Raw genomic sequence first — 26,063 nt, 5'->3', positions numbered from 1 at the left:
ACAGAAAGTCTATAAAAAAAAAAAAAAAGACAGAACACATAGAAGTAGGTCTCTTGCAGAGAGGAAGGACAGCAGAAGCAGTGAAGGGTAAGGTTTTCCACTCTTGCTCTGACCTCATGGTTTTTAACTCTGTAACTGGCTCTGTGTGTGGTGGGTATTGTGTTCCCTGAAATATTGTATGTTCCCGAAATAAACAAATCTGGGGTCAGAGAACAGACAGCCACTAGAACAAAGCCAAAAATGGTGGCTAGCAAATGGAAAGAGCAAGCTATAGCAGAAGTTGGGTGGTGGTGGTACACACCTTTAATCTCAGCACTTGAGAGGCAGAGCCAGGTGGATCTCTGTGTGTTCAAGGCCACTTTAGAAACAGCTAAGCATGGTGACCCACTCCTTTAATCCCAGAAACCCAACCTTTAATCCCAGGGGGGGGTGGGCAGAAAGAGAAAGGTATATAAGGCGTGAGGACCAGGAATTAAAGGAGAGAAAAGCATGTAGTTAGTTAAGCATTTGGTTGGATAAGCACTCAGGCTTTGGAGCAACACAGTTCAGCTGATATTCATGTGGAGGAGGACTCAGAAGCTTGCAGCATGAGGAACAAGGATCACCTGAGGAACTAGCAAGGTGAGATAGCTGTGGCTTGTTCTGCTTCTCTGATCTTCCAGCATTCACCCCAATAACTGACCTCAGGTTTGATTTTATTAATAAGAACCTTTAAGATTCGTGCTACATCTGTGTTTCTTATTTAACAAGATGGTTACATCTACAGTGTGTGTGTGTGTGTGTGTGTGTGTGTGTGTGTGTGTGTGTTCTGATAACCCCAACTGTCATTTGTTTTCTGCCACACTATTTATCACTGAGCTGAAAAAGCTAATAAAAAATACACACACAAGAACAACTCTTCTTTATTCTTCTTTCCCATAGTACATTGATGTTTGGGGAGCTAGAAGTGCAGCATTCACCCCTGAATAAGCACAAAGTAAGTGGAAGACAAGATTTCAGGGAAGAATGGGAGCCATGAGTGGGTGAGTGGGTAGTTAAGTGGATAGTTGGTTGATTTAATGGATAGGTGGGTAGATGGATGGATGGGTGGGTGTTTGGGTGGATGGATGGATAGATGGATGGATGGATGGATGGATGGATAGATGGATGGATGGATAATACTATTCACCAGACTGGGGTGAATAGTCAAGGAGGTTTCACTGTCTCATGGCCAATGAAAGAAAATAAAACTGGTCATAAACAAGGTCTGCATCTGAATGCCTCTATTTTCCCCAGCACCATAGCCTGGCTTTTCTCAGGAGTCTTTCCATCATTGGACAAGGAATTTAAAGAACAATGGTCTGCCTTAGCAGCAGACTAGACCTGGACACACAGATTCTTAGTCATTGCCCGAAAATATGTCTGAGGGCTCAGTATTTTTCCAAGGGCCTTAATTGGCTGAGACTTCAATAAGCCTCTATGCTTAGACCACCACAGCTGTTAGAGTAAACTCCATTATGAAGAAGGAAGCAAACATTTCATTATAAAGAAGATAAAAGAATGAATGAGGGGCTGGAGAGATGGCTCAGAGGTTAAGAGTACTGACTGCTCTTCCAGAGGTCCTGAGTTCAATTCCCAGCAACCACATGGTGGCTCACAACCATCTATAATGAGATCTGGTGCCCTCTTCTGGCCTGCAGGCATACATGCAGGCAGGACACTGTATACATAATAAATAAATAAAATCTTTAAAAAAAAAAAAATGAATGAATTCTTAAGAGGGTCCAGAGAGAAGGAAAAGTCTCTCCTGTGCAGTTGGAAGGAGGGAAGAAATATGTGTGGTGAGCACAGTACCACACACACACCCCATTAAGTTGTTCCCACAACCCTTCTGTCAGGTAAGTAAAATCTTATACCTCTCAGAGACCCAGAGGACAGTCCCCAGACACACAGCTCTACAGTGACGCCAAAATTTAAACCTAGGACTGACTCCAAAGTCTAAGGGAAATTGTGTTTGTTGTTGCCAAGAGCAAGGATTTTGCCAAGTGACAGGCTGTAAAGAGACCCCTTTATTAAGATAAAACAGTACCTCCCATGGTTTAATCTGGTATCACCGCCTCTGGGTTGAAAAGCAAGCAGGAACAAGAGGCTCCTGTGGCTTTCTTTACAATTCCCCTTCCCCCCTGAGTTCTGGCATCTACAGCCCAATGTGGCTGCCTCACTGTCCCCCAAGGACTGTTCTCCACTTTAAAAACACCGTCCAACCATATATGTAAGTCTAGCTCATGGAGCCAGTTAGAACAACTGAGACAGATAGCCTAGCAGAGAAAATTCTACCAAATAGTACAGAAGAGCCACACACACACACACACACACACACACAAAAAAAAAAAAAAAAAAAAAAGTAGCACATAGAATGCACATCTAACACCCAGGTTCCCCATCTTGCCAAAATTGAGTCCAAAAGTGAGAGCCTGTCAGTTCTAACCACAAAAAAAGACCCTAGGATCCACATACAGCCAATGTCTATAAACAAAGTTGGTTTAGGGGAAACTAGAGAAAAAGGCCTCCTATACCCCAAACCTTGGAAGATAGCATGAATACCCAGGTTCACCCATGAGACAGGCACAACACCATATTCACTGGTACAAGACAGCCAGGCCTGGCAGCTTGAGTAAGTGATATGGATTCTTCAGATCTAGTCCCATGATGCAATGAAATCAAATATGTTATCATTATGCCTTCCCACGTCTCCTCAATCATTCCATACTAACAGTCTTCTAAAATGGCCCCCTGTCCGCTGGTTAATGATTCCATCAGAGACAACAGAATGGGTATACACACAGACACAAAGGTACACCATAATGAATTGGCTCAAGTGATTACAGAGGCTGCCTGTCCTAAGATCTAAAGGCAACAAGATACAGATTTCAGAAGATGATGAGTTGTTTGAACCATCAAACCATCTCCTATAGGCTCATGTATTTGGATACCTTTTCCTATTTGGTGGTGATGTTTTGGCCAGCAGTAGAGCTTTTAGGAAGTGGAGAGTCCCTAGAGAACCTGAGTCACTGAGGGAGCCTTGATACTTGATAGCCCAGCCCTACTTCCTGCCTTATCTTCCTTCCTAACTGCAGACACATTGTGACCAGCCATCTCACATTCCCGCAGTATTGTATTCCCAGCTGTATGGGAAGACACCACAACACTTGCAGTTCAAATCCAAAGACAGGACAAACTCCACTTCCAGTTCAACAGTCCAGCAGCACTTTCTTCTTGCTCAGCTTGTAGGTCCTACCCAGGCTTCTGTTTTAGCTGGTGAACCTGAACCACAGTGTGAAAGGCTGTCTTCTTCATCCAGTCCACCTAGTAAATGCCAATCTCATCCAAATATGGAAACCTGTGCAAACACACCCAGAATAATGCTTGGCAGCATACCCAAGTCAATTCATAGAATTAACTACCCCACCCTTTGGCTTTGCACTGCTCTTCTTCCAGGTTTCGCAGGCTCTCTTGAACAAACCACACAGTCTCATGCCCTGGACTTCTGAATATATGTGGTGGACCAGTGCAGGGCAAAATGGAGCTCGAGGCCATGAGTAGGTACACCAGTCCAGTCAACCTGGCTGTCTTCCCACACCTGACTACATACTTCTGGCCATTGGCAAGTTCTTCACCACCTGGTTCTTTGTTTACAAGGTCACCTCCACCAAATACATACGTGATATTTACAAAGAGCTCCTCATCTCCTTGGTGGCCTCACTCTTCATGGGTTTTGGTGTCCTCTTCCTCCTGCTCTGGGTTGGCATCTATGTATGAGTCCCCAAGGGTACCAGGCAGCTTCACCAAGTCCCTGCTTTTGTAAATTATTTTTTTATCATTGCTACAAGTGTCCCACCTGCTGTTTACAATAAAGACAAATGTGTGACAGAAAAAAAAAAAATGTTATTCTATTAGAATACACTCACCTTTCTTTTCTCCTCCTCAAACAACAAGAACCATGGTTCAGTTCATCTCAACAGGATCTTAGTAACACTAACTTTGCTGTTCACTGTCTACCAAGACACAAGCATGAAGAGAGGCCCCTGCTCCCTCTGTTTCTATATCAGCGAGATAAAGAATCGTGCTGATTCTAAAGATCTAGCTCCTGAATTAAAGATAATATAAGAATTTCCTAGCTGGGGAGATCAGCAGAGAGGAGATGGCAAAGGTCTTTCTAGAAGAATAAGGCTGGGATGTGGAGTCAGAATGATGATGGTATCTTATTCCTGGAAAGCATGAACCCAGAAGCTATGGCATCAGCTGCCTCTCTGCAGAGAGAGAGACAGTAGTCAGTGTAACATAAAGGGCTCAGGGAAGATGCTCATGCCTCATGCAGGTCATGGAGACATTCATGAGCCATGCAAGTGAGGCTGGCTTTTATCCCAGCATGGATAACAGCAAGACATCACGGATGTCGCTTTTTTTACACATATCCCACAGAGCTCCAAGATCTGTCCATCAATGTGGCTCCTTGTGCTAATCTGGTTCTGAAAGCAGGGACCTTGCCTTAGTCACCAGGTAGCTCTGACATCAACATGGTGTCCAGCAGTAATGACTTGTCAGCAGAGGTTTGGTATTAGAGATGGAGGAGGGGAGGAAAGAAATTTGGAAGGAGGAAAGAGAGGCAGAGAAAAGGGGACAAAGGGAAGGCAAGGGAAGGGAGAAGGAAGAAGGAGGGAAGGGATGGAGAGAGCGGGAAGAAGGGTAATAAAAGAAAAGGGAGAGAAGTGAAGGAGCAGGGAAGGAGAGAAAGGAGGCAGGGAGGGGATTTGGGGAAGGAGAAGAAAGGAAAGCGAGACATGGAAAGAAATGGGAGAGAGAAGAGGGAAAAGGAGAAAAGAGGATGCAGAAGGAATAACTATCTGTTTAGTTCATACAGAAACATAAGGAAGTAAAAAGAGACATTATAATTCTTCATTATAATGGAGAAACTGAGACATGGTGCATTCAGTGCCTCCCTTGGGCTTCTTCTTTGCTTCTGTCCTTACTACACAGGGTGCCTTCTCTAAAGGTATCTCACTTTGCAAAGTATTTGGGAAAAGAGGGATGTGGGGCGGGGGTGGGGGGTGAGGGGTGGGGGTGGGGAGGCTTGCAGCTACCACAGTCTCACCAGCACGCCTCTTGGCAGCTTGAGGCTGGTTCTAGCCGCTGACTCTTGTCACTAAGGGTGTGTCCACTGTAGCCAAGCTATTTTAGGAAAGGCAGGGCCGATGGGCTCTCTAGCTCTGCCTTTGCTTTAAAAGTTACACAGCAGGGCCAGGGATACTCTTTTAAAACTTAAGCTCTTATATCGAGACCATGATTGGGAAAAGCACAGGGAGAAATAGCCAAACTAGTGGAAACACATGAACTGTGAACCAATAGCTAAGGAGCCCCCATGGTACTGGACTAGGCCCTCTGGATAAGTGAGACAGTTGTTTAGCTTGAACTGTTTAGGGGGGGGGGGGGGCAGGCAGTGGGATCAGGACCTGTCCCTAGTGCATGAGCCAGCTTTTTGGAACCTAGTGCCTATGGTGAGATAATTTGGTCAGCCTTGGTGCAGGGAGGAGGCTCTGCTAATGCCCCATGGGAGATCTTGCCTTGGAAGAGGTGGGAGGGTGAGTGGTTTGGATGGGGGAGCTAGGGGATGGGAAGAGGGAGGACAGGGGAATCTGTGGTTGATATGTAAAATGAATTAAAAAAACCTCTTAATAAAAAAAAGGGAGAAAAATCTTAAGCTCTTTTTAATCAGTTTCCTCAGTCCCATACTTGGGTTCCATTTCCCAAACTTGGTTTTTTTGTTTTTTTTTTTCCTTCTTCTCAGGTGGCTTTCGCCTGTGTTAGCTGCTTCACCTGACCCCACAACAAACTATCTCCTTTCAGCTGCTTCTCCAAACCCATGTTGTATTCAAACACTGCCCACATTGACCACCTCTGCCAGCCCATAGCTGAGCTGGTCCAGGACCAGGAGGGCACAAGCCATGGGTGAACAGGGTCAAGGAGTGGGGGAGCTGTTTATACAGTGTTGCCTCTTGTCTCCTATTAGATGTGGAACCTGCTACTTGCCACGTTCCCTTCATTTTTATGATCTTACTCCTCAATGGTGTTCCAGGACTCCTGTCTGCTCCAGCAGGATGTTCACATGAGGGTTTATTCTGCCACCTCCCAGCAGAAACAGGGCCTAGCCATGGTACATGCTTCTTTGCAACCAGAGGCTCCCAGCCCAGGGTCAGGCAGGATGAACAGAGACACTCTTCCCATTCAGCATCTGAACCTTATGCCCCATTCTTACTCTGAGCCAAAATCCCAGGGAAACAGCAGAAAGCAGGCAGGTGTCACGGCATACATAGAAGGGTCATCAGCTCACACTGTCCTTTCCTTGCCCCCTCCCCCTCAAAAACAACAACAACACAGAAATGGAACCTCAGGGATCCTGTGTCTTCTCTCGTGTGGCACTCCCAAAAGGACCAAATCTTTCACCTTAATTTCTCTTTCTAGACTGGATTTTTTTCTTGCTCCTGCTCAGCCTTAAGGGACTCAATATGGTCTTCCATCTTCCAACAGAGAGCAAGTTCTCAAGCAAACACATCAAGCAGAAGAGAAATTCACTCCAGGCTTTATCCTTGGCCCAGTTTAAAAGTCAGTGGTATTGTCATATGCATTGCCCCTGGGCCTCATGCCCTTGGAGGAAAAGACCACTCAGACACCTGTGGCAGGTGCATTAGAGAAAGCATTTGAGAATGTCACAGTCAGTTCTTTGGAAGGAACCCTCTATGGCTGAGCATTGTGCTTTCTCCAGCCATGGGGGGGGGGGGGGGTCATTCTTCTGCCCACTCACAGAATACAGGAAACCTGTCATTTGTGACATTTTATCAGGCTGCCTAAATGTTGTAGCCAGGTTGCAGGCCACCTCCTGTCCAGGACACAACTGACCATGCCTCCTATAGCTGATACTGCAGAAGACCTGGGAGTTGTCTGCTCCGGAGGCCATTTTTAACATAGGTGTCTAGAAGAACTCCTTCTCTCTGCTCCACCACATCCCCAGACAATAGAAAAAAGTATAATGGGTTATAGAAGGAACCTAGTCCACCTCCTTCCTGCTTCTTGAAGTTTAGACACTCTCCAAGGACCTCCAAGGCCATTTATTTTCCCCTTTCTTCTCCAAATTTTTACAACATAGTAAATACTTCTAAGGCTAGGCCATGCCTAAAAATACTCAAAGGGTAGATAACTGGAGAAGACCCCTAGGGCACCACAGGCCTCCTCCAGGTGCCATCTGTCAATCTTCCAAGCCCCAGGAAAATCAGTAGCAGGGAGGCTTCCATAGCAGGCAAAGAAAACATCCTCCCAGTATGGAAAAAGCAGCATCCAACACCCTGTCATTCTCATCCATCAGTGGAAATAACTGGGACTAAGGCTCAGAAACCAAAGGACATCTAGCTCAGAGATGCAGCCCTGACAACCCAGGAAAATAAACAAAGAGGATGATGGTAAAAGGTAAAGGCCTTCCTCCTCATTCAATATGAGGTCAAGGGCAAGGATGGGGACAGGGAAGAATTAATTTACAGAGGAAGAAATCAAAATAAACATAATAGGGTGCTGAGAATGTAGCTCATTTGGTGGAATGTTTGCATGCACAAAACTGGGCGTTCAATCCCTGGCATTCCATAAACTAGGTGTGGTGGTGCATGACTGTCGTCCCAACACTTAGGAGATATAGGTAGGAGATGTAACTGGTAAGTTAACATAATGAGTTCAAGGTTAGTGTGGAATACATGAGACCCTTTTTCAAAAAATAAAAAAAAAAAGACAAAACAGTTTAATAGAGTGACAAATTTACATTTACAGGTATCAGTACATGCCCTCCCTGCCTGTAGATCTCTCAGGCTGGCTTCTGAGTAACAGGTAGTGTATTTGTGACATGGTTTGAGAATAACTGGGAAGCACAAAGACCCAGGGGCTGGAGAACCAAGCATGAAAATGCCAAAGAATGATGCAGAATTCACAAAAGCAGGCAGAGGTTGAAGACTACCGACAAATATCTACTGAGCTATAAATAATGAGTGCTGTGACCCCTTCCGAGGAACTGGCCTCAATCAGCCAGCAGAATTGATAGGTCACTGGCATTGCATGTCTGCCACATGGTGGGCATAGAGGTGGTGATTTGCGGAGATAATATGGATACACAGGATATATAAAATTCTGCTTTCAGAAGGCCATTCTAATGAGAAAAGGACAGTTCTTTTACAAAGCCCAGTAACTGTCCCCCATACACAAACTATCCTACTTCCTGTTGGAAAAATAACTTCCAACTTCAACTGAGTTCAAAGCTGTGTTTCTGAGATTCATCTGAAGCTCTGCTCAAAGGCCAAATGACAGTTTCTTAAGAATGAGTTCTTCTTGTAGCTGATTGGGCTACAGATGTAAAGGCTGGACCTCTAGCAGCAACCTTATACCTGAAGTTGCCTTTACAAAGAACCTGTCCATAGCAGAGCTGTGAGATAGTGTCTTTCACATAGAACAAGGGAACTACATTCACAAGATCTTAGCAATATAGTTGTCTAATCAAGACCTAAACAATGGATGACACCAGATGACATGCCAATATGAATAGGGGAAATCTCATAAGCCCCCCATTCCTAGATGATTCCTACAGGCAATTGAGGATGGCTAAAAGGGAAAATCGGTTTTTCCCAGGAATGTGTCTCTAAGTGGTTATCCAACACCAAGTGGTCAATCCTGAAAGCATATATACAAGCGACACTAAATGGATTCAAAAGGTGGTATTTATGTATTTATTCGTTTACATATATATGTAACAATGATAAAGAAAAAAAGGTCATTAACTTAAGAGTAGGGAGCACTAGAGAGGTTTGAGAGATGGGGGAATATTATGTACACATATACAATTTAAATGTTTTTTAATACAAAAATTATTTCATCTTTTTAAAAATTAAATAAAAGCATCATAGCACTGTGTGAATGAGTTTCAAAACAAAGCAATTTGAGGGTGGTGGATCAAGGAGATGAGAAAGTACATGGTTTACTCAAGGAAGAAGAATACTGTAACCAGTAGATTTCTGAGTGTTCTCTACAGGGGGCCTACCCCATGCCCATCTGGTCTCCCCAGGAGATACACCTCATAGAGACAACTTTGGTCTCCAGCCAGCATCCTACCAACTTTTAAGTGATAACACTCCCAGAGCCTCTCTGATTTGCTGCTGCCCCTACCAGCTGCTCTCTCACATCCTCTCTACTCCACATGGAATGGCTGCTGAGGAAAGAGGGAATGAAGGCTGGACTGGACCTGCTAGACTCCAGACCAGGTAGAGGAAAATCATTTCTGTGCTTCCAAGTACTTCAAGGCCTATAAAGGAAACTGTTGCTTTTCACAGGCATGTGCAGGCCTGAGTGGCCTTGCCAGGAAACAAAGTCCTTGCCTTGTGTCTGTGAGTCATCCATGCTGCCTAACAAACTGCTCCAGCACCTAATCAATTAAAGCAACAATGATGTTATTTCTTGTGATTTATATTCGTTCTCTCTCCCCCCTCCCTTGCTCAGTTATCTAGAAACATAGGAGGTATAAAATACAAAGGAAAGAGGCTCCAAACAAGAGAAAGGATTTTGAATCCTATCTCTTCCCAAATTTTCATATAGTTTTAAAAAAGGCAAATATGGCTAGCACTACAATTTTTCAGACGAACATGTGGATAAGGAAGTTAGTTTATGTGAAAAGGCCTCCAGGGTGCATATGTATGTCAAGTACTAGGATCTAAGATTCCAAATTCCATTCTGGAGTTTAGTCTAGGGTCCAACCTGATAACCAAAAAAGCCCTGTAGGAAAAGTAGGGCATTGAAAATGTCACATTCTCCCTGGGGTTCTAAAGAATGTGTTTGAGAATAACGCAAAATACAACCAGCAGTGGCTTCTCTTACAAGACACCAGAGGAGCAAGGCCACTGCTAGAACTATTGTCATGGATCCAAATTCCAGTGCCTTAGTTCCACCACCTGTAAACATGGAGCTTTCATTTTCATGCCTTAGTTAGGACAGAGCTGCTGTATCTTCAGAGGTCATTTCCATATCACAAGAGTGAAGAAGGAAGGCAGGTTCAATGGGTCAGACCAGCTCTCTCCCTGGGAGGCTGATGGGTTTTGTTAAGGAACAGAAACTGTCTCTCCAGAATCCTACAACATCCACTTATCCAGATGGTGGCAAACAAAATGAGACATGGCAGTCATTTTCACTTTCTAGGGTCTATAAGGCAGAGTGACAAGCGAGGAGGAGGGGGAGGTAAATTTTGAGTGATCCAACTAGTGCTGTCAGCCATTAATCTTAGGAAAGACAACAAAGTGATCAGGAAGAGAGAAGAGTGTAATGGCCAGCCTGGTCCTCCCGACCTTGGTTTCTGACTTTTGGTCCTCCTCCTGGGGCTGACCAGACTACTTGGATGAATCACTTGCCCTGCCTCCCCAACCTGCTGCATGTGTATACAAGGCTAAGAAATATCCAGAGGCACAGAAATCTCAGAATAAGATCTCTGGGGTGTGCTTACTAACATCCTCATGGATTCATGGATCCATGTGTTATGTATATGCCAGTAAAGCATCATGGAGTAAACAAAGAGACTGTTAAATTTAGAATGTGTGTTAAGTTACAAATTATAAATGCCTGCTAGTTTGACACTTTTGTGAAGCAAGAAAGACTGTATCTGGAACAGTCAACCCCTGGGTCTCTGGGGAAGAATACAGTGTAAGAAGAAGGCTCGGTTGTTGGAGCCTTCTTCCTCAGGTGATTCTCTAACAACCCTCTTTCAGCATCGAGTGGCTTTAACTGAATGGGCTCTCTGCTCTTAGAAGGAGCTCAGAAACTTCTGTTCCTTGGCAGATGGCTAGCATTTTGAATATAGAGATGAAGTGTTACCAGAGGGACAAATAGATTCTCAAGAAAGATCTACTATAAAAACAAAAGGAGGAAGACATCTGACGAGGGAGCCAGCCATCATCATTGTACAGTTAATGAGGCCTACAACAGAATCACACTCAGCTCTAGTCAGAGACTAGAAATTCATCACCTTCTGGCCCAGAGAAGCCGAAACCTGGAGCCAGTGCTGGGACAGGGCTCTAAGCAGGAAAGAACAAGTACCTTCTGATGGCTCTTTCTGGTCTTTGGAGGTAAGTCCTAAGCACTCAGAAGCTGTGTAGACACTGTCACCTCCACACTGCACATACAGACAAGTTGATACAGTGGGTGTCCTGTCTCTGAAGTCCCCAGGGGACTCATTTCCCAGGAAGCTGTCTGCTACAAACCAGGATTCACTGAACGGCACGACTTCCTCAAGTGACCCAGGCATAGGTCCAGCAGGGGTCCCAAAAGTTTGTCAGCCCTTGTCGGCCCTTCCAGGAGCCAGCTGCTGTTGGTGCCAGCAGATGTGTAGCTCACAAAGTTAATTAACAGTGAGCTGGTGGAAGAGATGCTGCCCAGGTCAAGGGTGCTCGCTTCTGATCTCAGCTCTACAACTAATTGGCCATGTAACCCTGGAAAGGTCAGGCCCTCCTACTCCTACAAAATGAGATTGCTAAGCTAGAACTGGTGGGTTTGACATCTTCTTTAAAAGTGGGACCAGTTTTTCCCAAAAGTGTGCTTCCAAGGAAGCCGGTGTGCAAACAAAGGAAAGAGAAACTGGCCTGTCCAAAGTAGCCGAGGGAACCCAGAGCCTGAATATGACCTAGAAAGCATCAGAATGTGACTTCTTCCCATCATTTAACCTTGTAAAGAGCCACCACCCTTGCTTCAAAATAAGTGGCCCATGCTGGGAGTCCAGTGGAGGGAACAGACTGACACCCACACAAGATCAGAGACAAGCACCCTCAAAGAGCAAGTCAAGAGATTTAGAGTGACCTGAAAGAAATCCATATGGACCATTTATCACAAGTGTTCACTATAAATGCAGTATCCAGCTTCCTCCTGACTAGGTGATGAATCTGTGAGTGACTGGTTGTTCTAGAAGGCTCTCTAGCTCCATGGTTCTAGTCTGCTCTGGGTTCAAGTTCTCCCCAGGCAGTGCTGCACAATAGAGTTCTTGGAGACCAGGGAAGTATTCTGAGTCTATGCTGCTAACAACACCTTATCCAGGATTTGCTTTAAGTGACTACTGAGCCCTATAAATGTGGCTATTTGGACTTAAGGTCTGAATTTGTCATTCTATCTTATTTACATTTAAATAGCTGTGTGGGGACACTGGCTACCATATTGAATCTTGTATCCTCAAAGTATCTACTTTTTGTTAATCCTATTAGTCTTTAACATATCACAGAAAGGTACTCAGAGTGCAGCTGCGTGACTCCCTCACCACATGATTCTCTCAGTGTTGACCTCAAGTCTATAGCACAAGTAGAATCCCAGGCCTCACCTCAACCCTTACTAGGCCAATTGTGTTTGTGAGCGGTATGGTCGTACATATGCATGTGTGCATAAGTACACAGGTGGAGGTCACTGGTAGATGGCAGGTATTTTCCTTGATTGCTTCCCATCTTATATTTTGAGGCAGGGCCTCTCACTGAATCTAGAGTTCACCAACTCCTCCAAGCTGACCAATGAACTCCAGAGATCCTCTTGTATCCACTTCAACTACTGGGAGATTATAGACATGTGCAGGCAGTCACTGTGCATGGCTTTTGTGTGGACACTGGGGACCTAAAACAAGATCCTTATGCTCAGAAAGCAAGCACTTTGCCAACTAAGTCATCTCTCTGGCCACATAACCTGTATTTTAACAAGATCTCTAGGCAACTTAAAAGTGTATTGAGGTCTACAAAGCAGCCTTGTAGTCCAGTGGGTTGGACAGAGCACATGAGCTAACCAAGTTCCAAAAATATGAGTGGCCCATCAAACCTCACACAACCCAAACTGGGCTGAAAAGGTGACACTAACATTTAGCATGGGCTGTAGTTTGATTGGACAGTTTCCAGCCTCCCTACACTTATCTGTCCTTTGCCTCTGCCCAGGAACTATTGTCAATATATTTTAGCAGGAGTCATTTAGTCTCCCAGAACGCCAGCTTACTCATTACCACTGAAGTGTTAACACTTAAGACCGGCTATTAACAAAGCTATTTAGCATAAACAGAAGGCAACATCCAGGCCTCCAACACAGAGTTAGTATGACTAGACCAGCCATTTTCAACCTGGGAGGTACCCCCGGGCTTTTGCAAACATTTGATCCTTATTAAAAACATGTATTTATAGTTTAAAAGCATGGTGCAAAATAATGCAAGCATGGAGAAACATAGCATCATAAAATTTAGCAAGTACATCCATGAAAACAGGTTTTGAAAACAGCATACTTTCTGCCATTCATGTAAAGTATCTAAACTTGTGGCATATGTGTTACCAGTTAGGATATTGTTGTAGAGTAGGGTAATTTGTTCATCATGTATTTTGGTTTTTATCTCTATGTATCTCCTTGTACATGACCATTTGAGCAGACACAGCCCTGTTATACGTATGAACCACAGCCTGTCCACAGTAGACAAGGCTTAGGGTCCACACTGGGAGTATTTTGATGCCTGGCACAATGTTCAGGAAACAACTAGTGAAGAATAAGTCATAATGACAAGGAAACATCAGATGATGACAATTTAAATACTTAGAGTAATTAATATTTGGAGTCATTTATATTGGGGTAGAAATATGCATACAATGAAGTATAGAGACCACCACTAGGCAAACAGCCAGATCAAATATACAACATTTCTATCATTCCAGAAAGCACCCCATATCTTCTTCTAGTCCACATCTTGGGTCATGAGCAAAATGAAGCTAGATTCATTGCCAGAATATCACACAAGTTGCCTCCATCCCAGTTTCTAAGTCCCTGCTTTAACCTTCAGAAGCAGGCTTCCACTGTCAGCTTTTTACTCAACGTTCTAGTCCTCTAAACTAGGACTGGAATAGACCACTGAGCTTTTCTTACAGCATTCTAGGGCTTTTCTAGCTCAAAGTTCCAAGTTCTTCCTGCCAACCACTTCGAAAGCTGCCTATGAGCAACAGAGTTGGGTTCAACACAGCGACAGCCTCAGGCCTGGGTACTAGTCCTCTGTACTCATCATTTTTCTCATTGCTGTGAACAAAACACCCAACAGCAAGCAATTTAAGGAGGGAAGGGTTTGTTTTGGCTTATAGTGTAAGGGTACAGTTCATCACCACAGGGAAGTCACGCCAACAGGAGCTTGTGCAGTCAGAAAACCAAGTTGAAGGTAGCGCTTAGCTCTCTTTCTCTTTTTAGTTTAGGCCTAGATGCCAACTCATGGAATGAGACTACCCATATTTAGGGTGGTTCTTCTCTTCTTGTCTGTAGTAGTCAAGGTTCTCTAGAAGAATAGAACTTATAGAATGAACATATATGGAGGTATCTGAATATATATGTGAATGGATATATATGAAGAAAGAGATGATAGATGATACATACATACATACATACATACATACATACATACATACATACATAGATGATAGATAGATAGGGGATTTATTGGAATGACTTACACAGCGTGGTCCAGCTAGACTAACAATGCTTGCCTACCAACAGAAGTTCCAAGAATCCAGTAGTTGTTCAGTCCACAGGGCTAGATGTCTCAGCTGATCTTCAGTATATGCTGGAATCCCAAAGAAGTAGACTCTAATGCTAGTGAAGAAATGGGCTTGCTTGTAGATGTAACCAGCAATGTAGATGTAACCGGCTTGTTAAATAAGAAACACAGAACCAATTGCAGAGTTAAAAACCACGAGGTCAGAGCAAGAGCGGAAAACCTTACCCTTCACTGCTTCTGCTGTTCTTCCTCTCCACAAGAGACCTACTTCTGTGTGTCCTGTCTATTTATAGACTTTCTGTTCTGTTTTCTCATTGGTTGTAAACCCAGCCACATGACCTCCTCGTCACTGCCTGTTTGTACAGACCTCCAGCTCTTCTATGGTTGGTATTGATATTAAAGGTGTGTGTCTGCCATGCTGGCTGTGTCCTTGAACACACAGAGATCTACCTAGCTCTGACTCCTAAATGCTGGGATTAAAGGCGTGCACCACTACCATCCAGCTTCTGCTCTGGCTTGCTCTGACCTCAAGGCAACTTTATTAACATACAAATAAAATCACATTTCAATACAAATATAATATCACTATACTTGCTAGCCAGAGTGAGAGTAAACAAAGAGAGCAAGCTTCTTTCCTCTGTGTTCTCATAGGTGGCTGCCAGCACAAGGTGTGGTCCAGATCTCAAAAGATCTGGATTAAAAGTGAGTCTTCCCACTTCAAATGATTTAATTGAGAGGAAAAAAAGAGGTATGCTAGCTGACTGGGTTTTAGTTAATTCCAGATGTAGTAAAGTTGACAACCAAAAACAGCCATCACACTGCCTTAGCTGTATCACAAATTTTCTGGTAAGTTGTACGTTCATTTTAATTTCCTTCTTATGACTGGCCATTCAAAAATATCTTGTTCAGTCTCCATTTATCTGACTAACTTTTGTAGTTTCTTGTGCTATTGATTTCTGGTTTTGTTGTGTTCTGTTCTGATAAGACACACAGATTGTTTTCGTCTGCTGTATTTAGGAAGAACTCTCTGGTTCACTGTATTGGCCGTGCTGGATTCTGTCCTAGCTCTCTTTTGCTCAGCTGTTCTTCTCATGAAACCTACCCTTTCCTGTGCTCTCATGGTCTTCTCTGTGTATAATATTCTTTTAAGTGTCCTCTGTAAGACTGGCTTGGTAGCTGTGAACTGCCTTAGTGTACCCTTGTCATGAACTATCTTCATATGTTTGCCAACTGTTACAGACAGCTTGGCTGGATACAGTACTCCTGGTGGTCAGTTATTTACTCTCAGGGCCTGAAATGAGTCTTCTCGTGCTGCCTTGGCTTCCGGGTCATCAGTGAGGGGTCTGACGTTATTATGATATTTCTGCCTTTGTAGGTAAGTTGTCAATTTCCCCTCAGAACTTTAATATGGTTTCTCTGCTTTGTGTCTTTTGACATCTGGACTGTGCCACCCTTGGTCATGTCTATGTGGGGTCATAAATTTCACTTGTTTTAATGTCTATTTCTCTCTGTAGACTTGGGAGATTTTCTGCCATAATTTCAATGAATATATTTCCATGTCTTTAGTGTTTATCTTAGCTCCTGCTTCTAGTCCCTGGATTCTTAGGTTTGATCTTATGTTCAGACTCCAGGGTTTCTGGATGCTTTTTTCTATGTTTTTCTTACAAATGTTTGAATACATTGTTTCACTAATCCTGTCATCCATCCCTGATACTTTTCTTCTTTTTCTAATAAAGTAGTGATGCTTTAGACAGTGGTTTGTTGTTTGTTGACTCATTGGGGTTCTTTCCATTTTTATTTTTATGTTTGTTTGTTTGTTTGTTTCAAAAATCTGTGTCCTTTCTGATTTTTCTTCCATGTTGTTCTTTCCTCTGTTTTGTGACATTTATCTCCAGGTCCTCAGTTAAATCCATTTGCTTCTTTATACCATTCAGTTTCACCCTGGAGCCTTTTGATTCTGGGGAGAATCTGTCCCTCCTTTCCCCATGCATTCTCATTTCATTTTTTTATTTATTATTTTTTTTTCAGACAATATGCCTTGATCATGTTTTTCCCCTTCCCAAACTCCTTCCAGGTCCTCCCCACCTCCCTAACCATCCAACTTCATTCTCTCTCTCTCTCTTTCCCTCTCTCTCTCAAATGAAAATCAAAACATACAAATCAGTTTTAAAAATCCTGAATAAACAAATAAAATAAAAAGCCCACAAAAAAGAAACATGGAGTTATTTTTGTTGACTATCAACTCCTGACAGGGCCTGCCCTGGAGTGTGGGTGATATGCTCAATGATACCCCATTGGAGAAAACTTATTTTCCCTTTGTCAGCAGGTATCATATGCAAATAGCTTCTTGGACAGAGGTGGGGGCCTGTGTCCACTTCCTTTCTCAGTGCTGGAACCCAGGAGCTGGACAGGTTCAGCACTCTCATTTCTTGAACCCACAAGGCTGTGCTAACCCTGTATGAAATGTTTCCCAAACTGCAAGTCAGTTTCTTAGCAGCATGTGAAAAAGTCACTCTCCAAATCCACAGAGGAGAATGGTGACATGCAAATGGGTTTTGTGACTTCTTCTTGACCAGAGCTGGGAGTAAGCAGAGGGACTCAAACTCAAAGGTGGCTGACTCTAAAACTCATCCTACTGTCCTACCTCTCCGTGCACCCCCCTCCACTACCATCATCCACCACTGACTGACCTATGACAACTGCATGCCAAGAGCCCCAACCAGAAGGATGCTCCTGGTTTCCTGGAAGAAGTATCAGGAGAGCGGCTGACAATGGCGGCTGACCCCCTACATGGATGCCTCTCAGGCTGACATTTACCAGCCCCAGCATGAAGTGGCCTGCATCTTGTCCTGAGTCTGTCAATCCTTGACGGTGTCTGTCTAATGTAGACACAGTGTCTCTCGAAGGCCATGTTTCATTTCTTGAAAGGAAAAGTGCACAGCCTTTAGCCTTGTTCTCATCTACTCAATCACCTCAATTTCTCCCACAGCTCTGGTCCTTTTCCTTCTGATATTGTGTCCAAAATAAATCCAATTTCTCTACTGATCTGAAGCTCACATCAAACTCCTTACTTCCAGGCATGTGAATTACCACAAATATATCCCTTGGGTCTGTCCCAGTTGAGCTACCTGACTCACAGAGCTAACAATTCCGTCTCTGAAAAAGAAAAGGAAGTAAAAGCAGAACTACTATTCCGGGCTCAATTCTAACCAACAAGGAAGAACAAATTGATGAAGGAGAGGTGACGGGAACCTTGGGAGAAAGGGGCTGTGTCATGTTGGAGGTTGTTATTGTGAATGAAAGAAACATTGGCGCTCGTCAGACATGTCGTTTTGAAAAGTGGGTTTCAAGCATTTGTGTCAGCTTGGTGCCGGAGAGGCTCTAAAAGAACAGTAGCTGTGTCTCCAAACTAAAAGTCAGGGCATTTTATAGGATGAGGACAGATTTTATGCTCCAGCTGGTGAAAGGGGAACTCCAAAGAAAAGTCTAGATCCTCAACAATGCTTCTAGCACACATCTTAATAGTCTTTGAGAGCAGCAGACTATCAGATATGGAAGTCTCAAAGTTTATAACATTGGGCTATTGAGGGAGATGTTGAGAGGCCCCACAAATGAGAAATTTTCAGAATGCAATATGCTTGCTATCAATTAAAATGGCATAGAGACACTGAATGAAACCAATGGTTTTAGTCATTTTTGATGAACGTTGGTTTTAGAAGACTGTGCAGGGGTAGAAGGAAGATACAAGAGGATGGTGCTTAGGCTGAAAAGCAGAAAGCACCAACTCGAACTGCTACCATAGAGCTTCATTAGGAGGCTTAGAGAGGGCGCAGACCCTGGTGTACTGTGGCTCCTGGGATCCTATCACCCTCTGACTTTTGGCTTTGCACTGGCTGGAAAATTTTGATCATATAATATCAATTATAAGCACCTATAACACATTGCCACAGACTGAGTTTGTTGTTGTTGTTGTTGTTGTTGTTGTTTTCTTTTTTAAAACAAGCATTCATCTCTTCTCCTTACAGAATCTGGGAAGTTCAAGAACAAGGTACTAGCAGATTCAAGGGCTGGCAAAGGCCTATCTGGTTTGCAGGCAATGCCTTCTCACTGCACCCTCACATGGAAGTACACAGCAGTGAGAGAGAGACAGAGACAGAGAGACAGAGAGAACAAATAAGGTCTTTCCTATCTCCCCCTATAAGGGCACCATTCTCAGCACAAAGGTACCACCCTCCTTACTTCAACGTCCAAATACAGTCCCTCTGGGACTTTAAGTTTCAATATACAAATTCACCCCATAACATATAGTCAACCCCCAAACCAATCACTGGCAAGAACTGTTTCTTAAAACCTGAGGATAATAATCTCCATGGATAGATCTAGAGAGATGGCTCAGAGGTTAAGAGCATAAGAGCATTGACTGCTCATTCAGAGGTCCTGAGTTCAATTCCCAGCAACCACATGGTGGCTCACAAACATCTAGAATGAGATCTGATGCCCTCTTCTGGTGTGCAGGCGAACATATAGACAGAATACTATATACATAATAAGTCTTTTTAAAAAAATTTCCATGAATAAAATGGGCTTTGAGAAAAAGTCAAAATGATCTCTAGATGGACACATCACCCAGGAGAAAAAACCAGAGCAAGACATGCCAAGAAGCAGTATCTTTGGATGGTGCAGCTAATGATGAGCTAGGGTGTCCCTGGGAAGGACAAGACAAATATCCTCCTAGATGGGGTTGCAGAACAGAGTGAAGAACAATAGAGTTTTTCCAGCAAACAGTGCAGTATCAATAAAAGGCAAAGGCAGGCACGGACCCTTGGTCACTACTCTGTGTCGGGAAAGACATTGATCAGAAGACAGATACAGGATAATGAAGGTGCCTCAACACTAGCTGTAGCCTGTCAAAAGCTCTGGGCTTTTGACTTGGGCTAATCTCACTCTAAAAGAATTCATTGTTGGGAGGATAAGGCTTATAAGTTGTGTGTTTAAAGACTCACAGATTAGAGAGAACAAGGGTCAAGTTATTTAGAAGATTTTAGAAAAGGGTAGGTTCTGGAAACTCACTGATATGGCTCACCAACCACCCTCCCACAGTCCATTCCCTTTTTTAAAGTCTACCTCCCCCTCCATTGCACTTCCCCAATGGCTCACAAAATGTTCTGAGCTCGCATGTTCTTTGAAAAGCTTCATTGGGGCCCTTCATCCATCTCCAGCTACCATTCTGTTCCAAAGCTCTTACAAACTTCTTACCAGAATTTTCTACAAATCCTTGGGGCTCAAAACAGAATACCCTAAATTATTCCACACTGGCAATTGAGAAAAATCACAGAAGCAAGAGGACTTTATAATCTCTTGTTTTTCACCTTGAATGTATGCTCATGGAGAAATTGTCTGACCCATCTTGCCTCAGGAGGCTTCTGCTTTCCAACCAGAACCCAAAAGAATGCAAGGTAAACTAGACAACCCAAGCCTTGACAAGTCCTCCCTCCTCTATTACCCTTTGGCAACACACACACATACACACACCTTAAAATTTTTTGGGTTGGGGATTTAGCTCAGTGGTAGAGCACTTGCCTAGCAAGTGCAAGGCCTTGGGTTTGATCCTCAGCTAAAAAAAAAAATTCCAGGACTATCCACTTCTTTTTGTCAGACTCTTGCTCTGTGGGTTACCATTTCCAAAGGCTTTCATGTCATGCAAAACTGATTACGTAAATCCGTTACATTTTTCTCTTGCTAACCTGTCTTTTGCTAAGAAAGTGTCAGCTACAAGCCCCTAATGAGTGAGACATGCATGACCCTATTTCTCCCAACAGTGGACTACTTCCATTTTTTCGTTTGATTTCCACCCTCCTATCCCAGCAGAACAAGGCCCTCTAAAACAACTGAGCAAGGCACACATGAACTCACAGAGACCAAAGCAGCAAGCACAGGGCCTGCATGGGTCTGCACCAGGTCATCTACAGATATACTATAGCTTTCAGTGTAGGTCACTCATGGAACTCCTGAATATGTAAACAAGTAGTTCTCTGATTCTTGTGCCTTCTCTTGAGGCTCTTTGATTTTTCTGATGGCTCATCCTGTTCAACTTCAACATGATGATTTTTGTTTTAGTTTATATTTTTGTGATGTTTTGTTGTTATATTTTAGAAACCTGTTCTTTCCTAATGAAAGAAAGGGAGTGGATCTATATGGGAGAGGAGGTGAGGAGGAACTTGGAGGAGTAGAGTGAGAGGAAACTGTATTCAGATTATTTTGTATGAGAAAAGAATCTGTTTAATAAAAGGGAGAAATGTTATATCTTCCTACCTGGAGATGGTTCTTATTCCCACCACTGAAGCTATCGCTGTCAAGATCATCAGTACTGGCCAAATACACTGGCCACTTCTCTTTTAATCCGTTATGTCTCACACACTGTCAGCAGGATTTCCCGCAGAACACTCTCTTCCCTTGACTGCCACCAGCTCCATCCTTTTATCCTGGAGTGCATCTCCTTTATCTTATGCCCTCCCTCTGTGTTTCCTCCCCCTCGTCTTGACTTTCTGTGCTGACACCCCCAGTGTTTTTAGCACAGGTCTCTACTTACATCTTCTACACTTTCCCTAATCTGTGTTTTTAAATACCATCTGAACAATATTCCAACAGTTACATCTCCAGACCTCGCCCTTCTTTTGACTTCCAGATATAGTCACCCAACAGCCTACTTAAACATCTGCATTACAATGTCCGACAGACCATACAAACACCGCTTGCCTGAAAGGGGTTATATTGGTTACTTTTCTGTTGCTGTGATAAAACACCATAACTGAAAGTAAATTGCAGAGGAAAGGCTTACTTGAGCTGAGAGTTCCAGAGAGGCAACCCATAAGGGCAGGAGAGGCGTGGCAGAAGACAGAGCAGGTAACTGAGGGATCTCCATCTCTCACCACAAATGGGAAGCAGAGAGAGCAAAGTGGAAGTTTGATGAAGACATGAACTCTCAAAACTTGTCCCCAGTGATGCATGGCCTTCCAGCAAGGCCCTCCACATGATTCCATAACCTCTCCAAGCAGTGCCACCAACAAAAGATTTTCTTCAGTTATGTGAGCCTATGAAAGACATCTCTCATTCAAACCACCAAAGGGACTTATTCGTTTTTTCTCTCCTGAAATTAATTCTCCTTTCTATTCACATATGTAAGTAGAAGCCCCATGCCCTACTCTGGGTAGTAAATAGCTCCAGCCAGATACCTGGGATTCCAGTTTGAATACTTCTTTTACATAATGCCCCATTTGCAGTGTGGAACTTACCGTTCATGGTTCCTGGCCCTATGCAGGATCTACTTGCTTCTCTACATTCCCAGTGTGAACTTACTTGCTCATTCACTTCATTTCATCTTAGCTAATTCAGTAACCTTCTAACGGGTCTCCTGCTCCAACCTGAGTCCTCATGTAGTCCATTCCTATTCAGCCAGCAGAGTTAAGGCTTTAAATATCAGTCAGATTCTTTGTTCAATTACTTGCTCAAAGCTTTTCAATGATTCCCTTTTGCATCTTGAATGAAATCCAAGTCCTTTATCGCGGCTGTGCCAACTCTGGCCAGTTCCCCGACAAGGGCTCGGTAGCCTAATGGCAGGGTTCGGCAGCTGTGCCACTTTCGCTCCAACCTAGCAGCATCTTGGATGGTGCCCAGGAGCTGGACTCCACCTCATGCTGCTCTCAGTTGTCACAGGCTCTTGTAAAGCTGATCCTGTGGAAGCTTGGGTACCAGGTGCTCAGAAGAGTTGCATACGGTTGCTAGGAGAGTCAACAGCCCAGTTCTGATTGCACCTGGAGTCCCTGTAGGGAGCCAAGGTCATGCATCGCCTACCTACTGGGGGAAACAGAGGTATTGGCCCTATGTAGACAGTTGGCTGGCAATGTGGGGAGAAGCCTGCTTTTTACTCCATTAATTCTCCTACCTCCAAGCATTGGATGTTTCTATATTACACTAGATTCCTTCAGATCTTCAAGCACAGAAGGTCCACCACCAACTGCACCTTAGAAAGCTATGCACACACTGGCCTCTGCCCTGAGTGGTCTCTGCAGGAATTTCTGCACAGTTCTCCATATTCCTTCTTGTATAAGCCAAAATAGCATTTCTTGGATAACCTTCTCTCAACTTCCTCTGTTATTCACCACTCTTACATACAGAATCCTTCCTTCCTTCATACCAAATAGCACAACAGCCACCTAATAGCCATCCCTTTATGTCTTTGCTTAACATCAGGCTCTCACAAGTTTAAAAAAAAAAATCTAAAAAAAAAAAAAACTAGGAGGGCAGGAACTGTGCCTTTATTTTATTATCATTTTATATCAGCTTATATCACTTTGTATCATTTAAATGTATGCCTTAGTTTTACAGAATCACTAATGGAAAAATACATTCATATTAGCTCTTTCTTATTATTTGTTAAGATTTTTTTAATGACTCACTAAATCAAAACTTATGGGAACCACATGGCTAGACAGTAGTAGATTTCAGATATTCATAATCTAGTTGATATACCAGCTACTGAAGGGCAAGGCTATGTTCCCACTATGGTGGCAGTAGTCCTTGCTCAATAGGAAACTCCCTTATAAGGTTGATGATTGGCACATGGCCACTGAAGTCCTATAATGTAACAGGAAAAGAAAAGTTTGTCCCTTCTCCTCCCCTGAGTATAAAGAAGTAAGTTGATTAATAAAAACTTTATGAATGGCATCAGCAGTTTGTGATCATGAAAAATCATTTTTATTATTATATCATCACTAGAACATAGATTGGCCAGAAAATATCAGATATTCAATAAATATTTGTTGAATCAGTGAAAGTAACGAGGCATGCCTTGTATTGGCATGCCTCAGAAACCTATGCCCTCTTCAGCATTTCTGTCCAATTAACCCAATCTTACTCAATTCTTTCATCAATACGTTGAATAAAGACATAGAGGATATACCTATCACATTTACAAGTGGCAGAAATTGGGAGAATAACACAGTGAATGAGGAACCAAGATTCAAGATTTTATTTGATTAGAATGGTGGATTAAAAATCAACATAAAAGCATTGACAGCATTCCTTTAGTTCCACAAGGGCCACTACTTGAGTACAGTTGTTTCTACAACCAGTTTAAAGAGTTACATGAGCAAATGATGCTGGTGGAAGGAGCCTCAACTCTAAGGGACATGGTATGGCTGTAGAGACAATGGAATGAGGTGACTATTTTGAGTATCACGTGTTGAAGAGTTCTACTAAGAGATTCAATGCAAGAAAACATGTGAAAGTCAGTGTGTCTCCTTGGCAGCATTTAAGAACCCTTAACTGCTGAGGATGCCGGGAAAAGAGGGAAGAACCCATCCCCAGAGCTATTTGCTTAGAAATTCCATAATGATTACAGCCCTTGTAGAAAATGACTGGGATCTAGAGACTTGGGATAGAGGCATCACTGGGTTTATAATTGAAAATCTCAAACTTCAGATCCTTCACAACTCATTGGGTGTGCAGAAAGGCCCACTGTGTAAACAGATAATCAATCTCCAGTGCATAAAGATCCTGCAGGTACTTCCAATAAGAATGGTACCTTCTAAGACAAAACATATTCTCTCTGGATCTTCCCCCATCTCCGGATCTTCCTTTTTTAAGCTAAAAGAATAGATAAAATCACAAGACTAACAATCCCCCACCCCCAAGGAGCTCTATTCTACTGTTCTATAATTCAGCGGCCAAACATTGGTGAAATTTCCAAGGACTTGAGACACGCATGACATTCCCCAAAGTTAAGGGTAAATTATTATATACCATAATGTCCCTGTCCCTGTTGCTAAAATTCCTTCCCTGGTTGAGACATAAACAAGGTCAACCCCCTCTTCTAAGGTCCCAAATATAAACTGAGATATGATTCCATCAAAGTTCACCAGGAAAATCACTGAGTTTATTAGGCTTACAGACTAATGGGTGAGTAGATATGGGCACGAATGAAGGTGAACTTTAAAGTATCCATAACAGAAGATCTGTACCTCATAGGGATGATGGTTTCCACATGGCTGGTAAACGGAACTCTCTCCCCTCATTTTTGCCTACCTATTATTCTCTATCCCCTCCCTCAAGACCAAGGGCAATAAGAAAAATTGTATACCACTGTTTGAGAGGGGTGGCTGGATATTCAGGTAAGAGTGATATGACTCTCTCTACCACCACTACTCTGATGGAGGAAGGTGAAAAAGTTAGTCAACAGACCCAGCCATAATGATCTTTCCTGAGTGGGCCCACCAGAACTCAGGAAGTGGTAGCAGTTTGGCTCAGAAATAATCCTGTCCAATAGTGCCATCATGAAGACAGAGGCATTACATTCCAATGGTCTTTTCCAGTTCAAGTCACTGCATATCTGGAGCATTTTATGAATCACACCCAGAAGGTCTCTGGCTGAGTAATGCCCAGAACAGGGAAGAGCTCTGCAGAAGGTTACATCTTCAACACCAACAGCTTTTTTTCTTTTTCCTTCTGGTTTTTTGAGACAGGGTTTCTCTGTGTAGCTTTGTGCCTTTCCTAGAACTCACTCTGTAGACCAGGCTGGCCTCGAACTCACAGAGATCCACCTGGCTCTGCCTTCTGAGTGCTGGGATTAAAGGCATGCGCCACCACTGCCTGACTTTTTTTTTTAATTGAGGGAGACCAACTCCCTCTTATTACCTCAGGATACTCTTTATTTTTATTTTATTTTATTGGAGCTGAGGATCGAACCCAGGGCCTTGTGCTTGCTAGGCTCTACCACTGAGCTAAATCCCCAACCCCCTCCAACAGCTTTTTTGAGGCTGAAGAGAAGCCAGAGCTATGGGAACAACAGCAAAGGAAAGCCTGAATACTCATTTAGATGTGATGTACTTGCTCCAGGAAGTATGAGCTTGAATGGGTACTGAGCATTGCATTCCATCATCTTTCCTCTTTCAGCTCGTGCTACATGCCCCATGGCTGCTGGAAATACCAGTTGCTGAGAGGCAAAGACTATAAATCCCCTGAGTCAGTGACCCACTTATAATCACTGAGGGCCTAGTCTGAAGAAGAGAAACAAAGGTTTGTCCTTTCTTCTCAATGTCAGAAAATTCCACGTAGAGTCCATAGAGAACAGTTATAAGCACATCATAGGTACGCACTCTCTTGCCATCTTTCTCTCCTCCTTAGAGCTGTTGCCCTGAAGACAGTCTCAAACAGCCTTCTTTCAGCAGTGGCTCCCCTCAGAGCTACTTACAGGTAACTCAATTGGTACAACATTCTGGACCACCTGCTCTCCAGTCCTGATTGTGTTGTTGCCTTCTCACTTTGTCTTGCATGATTTCCTCAAAGCATCCTATTTTTAGCTACTTTTATTCTATTTTTCTTGGCCTTTTGTAACTTTTGGCTCCGTGATATTGTTTTGTTCTCACCTTTACTTTCTTTGGGAGCTCCACTAACTTCTGACATTTCTTTCTGTCAT

The 26,063-nt window shown here is 43.3% G+C and overlaps 1 pseudogene; it reads left to right on the top strand.

The window, feature by feature from the left end:
• The first annotated feature begins 3,559 nt into the window (after positions 1–3,559).
• On the top strand, positions 3,560–3,798 carry LOC118590952 (annotated as a pseudogene).
• The last annotated feature ends 22,265 nt before the right edge of the window (positions 3,799–26,063 follow it).

The sequence above is a fragment of the Onychomys torridus genome, chromosome 9 (assembly GCF_903995425.1).
Source record: "Onychomys torridus chromosome 9, mOncTor1.1, whole genome shotgun sequence".
Taxonomy (NCBI): Eukaryota; Metazoa; Chordata; class Mammalia; order Rodentia; family Cricetidae; genus Onychomys; species Onychomys torridus.
Note: the sequence above shows the minus strand (reverse complement) of the source record. Positions and strands in the feature narration are given on the sequence as shown.